Here is a 9,707-nt window from a genome sequence, read left to right on the forward strand (position 1 = left end):
TAACTGTTCGGTTTTTGTTTCGATGTCGGCTGGTTATTACGGCGAAGTCAATTGGGCGTGGACTGGATTCGGTCCCGGTGTGATTTGGGTCGAATAAATCACTTATTATTCCAATGTCACTGTTTTATTTGGGTTATAAGTATAGAGAACAAAACAATGTCACATTCTAAATATATTAGATATATATCTCATTTTTCTTTCTTTTGAAATCTTAGTCTACTTCGTATAATATTTAATGTTTTGTATGTAGAATTTATCCATTACTATTTATATATACTTGCTATAATTTTAGAACAATAATGGATAGATAGGACTTTTATGGGGTTATCGAGCACCTTCCAGAATTTTAATTTGAGAGGGCTTGACTTAGGTATACGTAAAAGATTTGTCAGAATAGTATTACAATGCTTTTTGGTAGGCTTAAGCCTCGTAATATCTCCCGTGGATCTGGCTCTTCTCTGGTAGCCGCTGATACCCAGGCAAGAACACAAGATCTTCACGTTGTTTGAAATTATACAAGAGCATGAAAATTATTCAGACTGAATATATTCTATTCTCATAATTTTCATCCTCAATTCAAAATTGTTAAAACAAATTGAATTTATTGACCGATTTAGAGTTAAAATTTAGTTACAACGCATTTTATTCAATGTGTTGTCCATCGATAACCAAGGTGGTGGTCCCATCTTTCAAGCAATTTATGAATTCTATTTCAGAAGAACAATATGAGGTTATCCACTAATGGAACCATTTATTGGTTTGGCACTAATGCCTTTAATTCATCGTCTTCAAATTATTTTGGATATCCAGAATGCTCTTCATATTCAATGACCTTCAGCCGCCCTTGAAAGTTGAAGTAAAAAGTAAATCTTCCCACAAATGCCATACAAATACAGATATTTTAAGCGCAGTGAAAAAATTTTCCATTTACACTAAATGACAGATACTGAAAAGTAAAGCTGGAGAGTGAGCCTTCAACATGAAGTTGGTGACAAATGTATCTGATGCTATTTAATAATTGTAAGAATCCTCCTGTATCAGAACAAATACGGCAAGAACAGGGCTAACAACAATCTGAATTGGTCTTATCACAACAACAGTATTTTCCGATACCAATCAAGAACCCAAAGATGGAGCTTAACTTATAAAAAAAACCCGGCACAGATACTCGATGATATTTTTTTTCTTCAGGTTTCCTCGAATTGTTGTCTACCGTAAATAATCAATTATTCGAATGAACCATAAATAATCTCTTGAGAATATGTCCTTTAAAATAAATTTATAGGCCTTAAATTTTGGAAATCGCCATAAAAATTACAAATTATAATATATCCAAAGTAGCAGCGAACAGTGCACTATATTGTTAAAATAAATAATATTTTATAACATTTTTGTTTCATTATTTAATTTGCATTAGAATGTAGTAACACATAAAAGCTAAATTAAACTAAATATAATCTAAATGTGTCTTAAATTGTGAAGAAGTGTTACTTTGAATAGATTTAGACTTAATATTATATAATTTAGACTTAGATAAAAATAACTTATTTTAGTGTACTGTGTACTCTCAAATTGTGAGCAATTCACTTTTACTTAAATAACTTAATAATTAATTAATAGCAGAAATTTAATAAATTTAAATTTAATTACATATAAAACATAAATAAATTTAATAACATAAATTAAACTGGTCTTAAGCAAATTTTGATAAACTAAACTTTAGAAAGTTTTAAATACATTTCTGGTTGAAATAAGAGGATTTCATAGATTTAAGCACGTTTTTAATGTTCTGTCGAACTGTGGACTGTCGTATCCAGTGCGATATTGGCAGCGCAAAAGTCGCTATCTTTTATATTCCACTTAAAACTAATTTAAAATCCGTATGTTTTAGTTCGCAATGCATGTACGATAGCGGTAGACTAGTAGTGGTTTCCCAATGGGTCAAAAGTAACAGTACTAAATAAACAATAGACCAAATCAAGTACGTGGTGACGATCCCCCATAAGAAAAACAGAGACTGTTTTTTGAGACGCCAACCCCATAAAAACTAGGTTGTCAGTGTAACGGTATTATAAGTGGTCTGAGGATGGGCGAAGAAGAGTTATGAGGGCTCATATGGAAAAAGAATACAAAAAAAAGTGAATACATTTTATAGGTGGGGTTTGCTTACAGATATTTTGCCGGCAGGTGTTAGCACTTTGGATGAAATAACCGAAAATATTTATAATTCTTGAATTGTGGACAGTAATGATTGTATAATAAAAATACTCATTAATGATGAATGATTTCTTGTTTTTTCATCTTATTATAAGAGTTAATATGCCTTCATTATTTCACGAGTTTTTTATTATATATGATATGGACACAAAAATAATATTTTGAAGCGGGATGAAAATTGCGGCTTTTATAAAAGTTCTAGGCAATGTAATACTTTTTTGAATGAAACAAAATACGTTTTATATAATATATATGCATAGCATATATTATTACCATATACAGTCATGTGAAAGATTAATTTAGTTATGAAACTTTTAAAATTTTGTAATAAATTATTATTATTAAAACTAGAGTCATATACAGATATAGATAGAGATCTTGATCATTTTGCGACACTTTGATTTGATTTGATATTGACAATTGTGTTTCTTCATTTGACAACAAAACTGCATATATTATAGTTTATCACAAATGATAATAATAAAAATCACTATTTAAAAAATTGAGTGTTTGCAAAAGTTCTAGGCAAAGTAATAAATATTTTGAGTGATGTACAAAGTTTTTTATTTATATGTATGGCATATATCGTTAAAATACACAGTCCTGTTGAAAATACTAGAAGAACTTTGCTTAAAATGGAGGTAAATAATTTTGTGACACTTGTGCCTATTAACAATTATATTTTTTCATATCACAAAAAAGCTGTTCAGGAATAGTTAACCACAAGTTCTATAAATATAGAATATCTTGAGAGCCGGTACCTTATATCTCGAATATGATATTAATTTCACAGTATCAATAACCGAAATGACCTCATTGTCAACTATATATTGAATTGGAAACTAGAGAACCAAATAATACCATACGATTTACAATACCCAATACAAAACGTTCAAAGATTTATTTGTCGTTTTCGAGGGGCAAAATATCTTAACCCTTCCCATTACAACCCTTAACTTATACAGAACACGAACCTACTTAACACACACCTTGAGCTCGGAGCGATGGACGGACTGCGAGACATTCCGATACGGGACCATACCCAGGTAAGGTCTTCGATATTCACCGATCCCCGAAAAGAAGAAAAACCAGTCCGCAGCTATGGGAACGAAACGGTTTGGTGTTCGTAAAGGAATAAATTTAACCCTTATCACTGTTGAGACACAAGGAAATTATTTTGATTCGCTTTAGAACGGTAACGGGTAGGTAAGAAGACTGGTAAATTAATGTCGAAGATATTTCATTAGGAAGTTAGCAAAAGCAACCCTCCGTCAGCGAGCCACCAGGTTTTTTCGGCATATAGTTTTCTCTTGTGGCAACGGAAATAACAAATAAATTAATTTACAATTCTAATTCGGGGATATTGTTTTGAGTTTCTGGGATGGTTGGCAAATTTATGCGCTAATGTATCATGCAAATTGGACTTTAGTGTTTTCGTTGTGATATTTTTAGTAGTTACAGATAGTTACACGATCTTTTTAAGGTCTCTAAAATTATTAGCAATCTTACAAATGCTGATATAACCCTATAACATTGATATAACACAAAAATATCACAAAATCATATATTTAAATATATGAATTAATATATAAAAATAAATTACAAAATTACATAAAATTATTATAGTATTAATAAAAAATAAAATAAATAGCCATATCATGCAATCTATTACATTCAAGACTGAAGACTGACTACTAATCAAACTTTGATTTTTAATACATATAAAACCTCGTAGAAATATTGTGGATAACTGCATCTATGGTGTAATGATTAAAGCGTTTAGCTCTCAAACGGAGGTCGAGGGTTCGATTCCTGGCGGGGTCAATAACTTTTTGTTATTATTTAGTTAAAACGTTTGTTAAATCACCTATGCTAGTTAGCGAATTTTCCTCATACGGACAGCACCTTTACTTACTAAAAATAATCAAACTTTTTATAATATATATAATATATTTAACACAAAAAAAACATTTTAATCATAAATATATAATAATTGCTGTAATAACTATACAAAAATAAACAAAATCCTTATTTAACATATTCACAACACATTTTATATTCTACTATATACACAAAATGTAGCTTAATACCTACCTAAACCTATTTATCTATTTACAATATTATTTTAACCATTACCAAACAGTTATATTAATTTTGATTTATTTTTTTGGTGATTTAATTTTTTATATATGTCACAAAATTATATTTTAGATTCTGCACCGACTCTAAACTGATCAGTTGGTAGTACTTAAAATAATATTGTAAATAGATAAATAAATTTAGATAGGTATTAATCTAAATTGTGTGTATATAATAGAATATAAAATATGTGTAGTAGATAGGTTAAATGAGGTTTTTGTTTATTTTTATATAGTTATTACAACAATTATTATATATTTATGATTAAAATGTTTTTTTTTGTTTTAAATATATTATATATATTATAAAAAGTTTGATTATTTTTAGTAAGTAAAGGTGCTGTCCGTATGAGGAAAATTCGCTAACTAGCATAGGTGATTTAACAAACGTTTTAACTAAATAATAACAAAAAGTTATTGACCCCGCCGGGAATCGAACCCTCGACCTCCGTTTGAGAGCTAAACGCTTTAATCATTACACCATAGATGCAGTTATCTACAATATTTCTACGAGGTTTTATATGCTATAGTTAAAAAGCACACCGAATAGCTTTTGAATGGAACTACTTCCAATTTTCCGTCACCTCAGCTCAGCAATAACATGATACACAAATATCTCATTATTTTAGATAAAAAATATGTGAAAACTTTGTACGTGCCTTTGAAATTTAAGCATTTCCGTCGATTTCCCCCCCTTTCCCCAACAAATCCTGATATGGTTTCAATGAAATCACTTCAGAAGTGCTCTCCTTCGAACAAAAAAGGAATTTTGAAAATCGGCCCACAATCGACGGAGAAATCGGCGAACATATATTATAAAAATATATACAGCCGAACATAAAACCTCCTCCATTTTCAAAGTCGGTTAAAAATATATTCAATGGTATGCCTCTTAATATTTTTTTGCAATATACTTTTTCACTTACTATCAAACTGCGTATATATCAATAATCATAAATTATACTATCATCCCGTATCATAACATTCGGTGTCTCGAGATAAATCTTGATGCGTCATCGAAGTCAAATATCTCGCAAATAAAAAAGTCCAATACAAATATAAACAAATATTGTGTTAGTCAAAAGGAAATATCAACAGCCAGTACATTATAACTTATGTTATTCTGTTGGAAGTACTTCAAAATAAAATTTATTAAGTACCAATATAAATGCACCCAGGCACTATTGGTATAATTATTTAGTTCAAAACCTTTTAACTACAATTCCATTCAAGAAATCGAGAAATTCGCAACGAGACATGAAAAGAGACTCCAATCTTCTGTAAACACCGACATATTGGAATTCTTGGATAGGAAGCAGACTCAAGATAATATTTTTCATGTTGTGCACTTGCGTACAGAAATGAAATTAAAAAAATAATATAGTGATATCGTTTCAGCTACTACAATTAATATGTGAAGGGCAAAAGAACTGTGAAAACGGTGTTACGATTAAGTATTACGAGATAAGTATTACACATTACATAATACGTGTATTGATAATAATATATTTTGATATTCTTCTCAATGTGTGCATTATTCACGATTTATTGATAAAAATCTGGAAATAGCCACTATAGTATTTTCTTCTCAGTATACAAAAAGAAATGTACAAAATAAATATTAATAAAAATAAATAAAAGAGCAAGGAATAGCATAAGGATACATTAGTGTTTTTTTAGAATACTATAATGCTACAAAAACGTTATTGCAAAAAAGTTCTAAATTGAAATAAGTCGTTATATGTTCGTCTCAAGTAGAAATTCTACAAAACTGATCAAAAAACGACGCATAACAGGCTTTTTCTACGAATCATACCTTATATTTTCTAATAGAGAGCTAAATTACATATGTTTATAACTAACGTCAATATACACACGATCTTATCAAGTCTCGGCAGATGGTCAGAATGTATTTACGGACGGTCACCTGTATATACGGTGGGCGTTTTTTGAAAATACCACAACGAATGTTTGTGAAAGCGAAAGAAAGGGACGCTCATTGCCTGAAATTGACCGCAGGTCAATCCAAGACGGTTATCCGTACCTGCTCAAAAGATTTAAAATATGATTTAAGGTATGATTAAAAGGGTTTTTCGTTTTAACGTACCTCATCATTCTTCAGTTGTCAATGATATTCAATTATCGGCTGATGTAGGCGTTGCTAATCGTTCACATACGAACACAGTCTAGGTACATATTCCCTTATAATTAAATCAGAAATATTATACTTGTTACAAAATATGTCATAATCAATAGAATGTTGCTCTAAGATACAAACGTTGCAAGCAATGATATCCCAAAAATAGCATCTAATCTTTAGAACAATCTGGATAGAATTTGCTTGATTGATAGTCAGTTTCATCAATACCATTACAGCTATAACAGAAGCATCGACAACTTCTTGGGAGTAAATTTAGATCCTAGATTAAAGTGCAAAAACTGAATAAGAAGTAAATCTACATACGCGTTCAAAATTTACAGAAGCTCCTTGGAATAAACTCAAAAATATTCTTATGAACAAAATCATATCAATACTTCATCTCCAATAAAACTACCCATAAAAATCTGAACACAATGTATCGGTAAATATCATGAGTGATAGTGCATTCACTCTCACTACATGAAAAAATAAATTCAGCTGATAAATTGGGAGAAAATGGATCCTGATTTATAATGTTTACAAAACTTCTGATTATGTCAATAGATTTAGAGCAATTATATTCCAGGCTTTTGCATCAATATATTTTTTTTACTTCTTGATAATCCTTTAGCGTTTCAATTTTATTTCGCCAACTTCCCCATATGATTAAACAGTTGTCGTCTTATGAAGGGATTATATAAAAGGACCTGGGAACACCTTTTAACACGAAAATACCTCGAGAGCAAATAAAAGCAGTTGGTTTCTTTGCCATCGTGCTTCTTCTGAGTATTGTTACGTCGTACAAATCCAATATTTGTTTAGGACTTTCTTACCGTGTTCGAACTTTATTCAGCTAATCCCGTAACTGTTACGATTGTATTTAACCAACTTTGTCAACAGTTTAGATTAGTGCATTTGTATTTTGTTTAAACAACTGATTTGTTTCGGGTATACGTTGGAGTAGGTCTTGGAATAAAAATAAATTCGTTTTTGAAGTTATTTAAATGTTATACATTGATAAAAATGATTATTACAATACATATGCATTTTCATAGTTTTGGTCAACTGTATTGTATCAAATTTGTTCAAGTGTGTTACAGAATAAATTATTTAAATGTTATACATTGATAAAATATGATTATTACGATACATATGCATTTTCATAGTTTTGTTCAACTGTATTATAATATGAATTGTCTATGTACTAATTCAAATTATATGTTGCAGGTTGTTTTTGGATAGTTTTGATTAACGAATCAATGAAATTATCCTACCTTTTGAACTATTGTTCTAAATATTAGCCCATAAATATGAATTTGAAATATGAGGAGTTTTAACAAAATAGATAAAATACGAACATATATATATAATGATAAAATTGTTAAATAATAGCAATACTACTATTAGCAACACATACTATTAATGTTTTGTGTTGTCACCTCTGTTACTGTTTAAGATTTAAAATTTGATTTGGTGCTAATTTTATTTTTCAATAAACTAGAAGATTGATTGGAAAATGTGATTTTATTGACACTATATCAATTTAGCAGGTTATTTTTCAATATTTTTAACCAACTGATTAATAGATTCATTTTAATGGTCAATTAAATTTTGCTATCTTCCAAACTGTGGTATATGTTAGTTCATATTTATATTTGATATTTCAGTAGTTTTAATAGTTAATAACCTATAAAACTATTAAACAAATTTACTATATGACAATATTAATGCTTTAATATTAATTAATATCTGTTATTATAAAGCTAAAAGTTGATTTGATGCCAATTTTGTTTCTTAATTTTCTGGAATAATACTTAAAGTATGCGAGTTTACTGAAACTACATCTATTTGTGAATCATTTTATTTGCCTTGCATTCCTATATATATTTTCATAGTTCATGGCAACTAATAGTATAGTAAAATAAAAATATATATATATATTATTTCGAATAATGTGCGTCATGTAGTGTTTGAGTAGTCTTGATTAACTAAGTAGTTGATTGACTTTAGCGATCAATCAAATTACACAAATAGTTTATATTTTTATTTGAAATATCAATAAAATATCAGTAAAATATGTTATTTGGCATTATCGTTTTATTACTCCTTGAACAATAATTTTGCCTTTAGGCTTTAGCAATATTTAATATAGCAGTTCATAAATTGTGTTCTAGTACGATATTAATTGAAATCAATTCATAATATGTCAATAAATTTAATAGTTCATAATTGAGATATCTGTAGTTAAGTGAAATTGTTAAATATTAGTATTTAATTGAAAATTAAAGAATAAGGAAATAAATAAAATCAAGGAAAGAACATTATTTCAATAGTAATATCAATTAGTTGAAATAATTCAGAAAAATTATAGTACTTAAGTTTTACAATAAGTTAAAATTAGAAAAATAGGTTAATTTGACATAAAATCAAAGAAAGAACATTATTTCAATAATAATAATTGAAAAAATTGCAAAAAGTGTCAGGAGAATTGCAGTACTTACATTTTACAATAAGTTACGATATTGATTCGAAGGGTCAGTGTTTGAACGGGGTACCTACCTTTCTTGCGACAATTCCAAATAACTAACACTGCCAAACACTGGTCACTAAAACGACTCGACCCGGAAGCTGCGAGTGTCAGGTAAATCGATCAAATTGCAACAATATCGTCGAATAGAATACGCATGTCGGACTGTGACCGTCTCGGTAAAAACGTCAACCGTTCTGAGAGACCTTTTCGGCGCGAAATCTACCGTACGATTGCCGGTAGCACGACCAGTTACGTGGTAGACTACCTGGCCAGGTATGAAGGGCACGTCGTGTAGTCCCTTCTCGCTCACTAACGCGACTATCCTCGTCTGTTTCACGGTTAAGGCCACGGGGATGGATGGTACGAAGACGGTCGCCACCCGGATAAATCACCGACAATTTTTGTATGTTCAAGACCGTTCCATATGGTGGTGTTTACACGGTACATTTTGCTCGAAATCTGTAAGATTTACCGCGCCTGGATGACATCTGTCAATGGATTGATAGTACGTACCGTGAAAAAAATTGGGGGTTTGTTTATTTACACAGCCTACTTGATAGCGCTTCGTGATGACGGTTAGGCTTTCTTATGACATCTAATTTGGCGCCTAAGGATCTTTCGATTTTTTCTATTAGGGATAGTTATTTTTTAATAAACTAAAAGTCCTTATAACAATAAGTAT

At 29.9% G+C, this 9,707-nt stretch overlaps 1 protein-coding gene across 1 annotated transcript in view; it reads right to left on the bottom strand.

Annotated features, from left to right (window-relative positions):
- The window catches only part of PsGEF (Protostome-specific GEF), a 101,304-nt gene extending 92,110 nt beyond the window's left edge, over positions 1-9,194 (bottom strand). Inside the window, exon 1 of the mRNA XM_076401873.1 lies at positions 9,055-9,194. The gene's annotated coding sequence lies outside the window, so the exon portion shown is untranslated. The remainder of the gene's footprint in view (positions 1-9,054) is intronic.
- Positions 9,195-9,707: the final 513 nt, after the last annotated feature.

This window comes from Rhynchophorus ferrugineus, unplaced genomic scaffold, assembly GCF_030347505.1.
Source record: "Rhynchophorus ferrugineus isolate W39M unplaced genomic scaffold, kcgeb_rfMv2 rfM4, whole genome shotgun sequence".
Lineage (NCBI taxonomy): Eukaryota > Metazoa > Arthropoda > Insecta > Coleoptera > Curculionidae > Rhynchophorus > Rhynchophorus ferrugineus.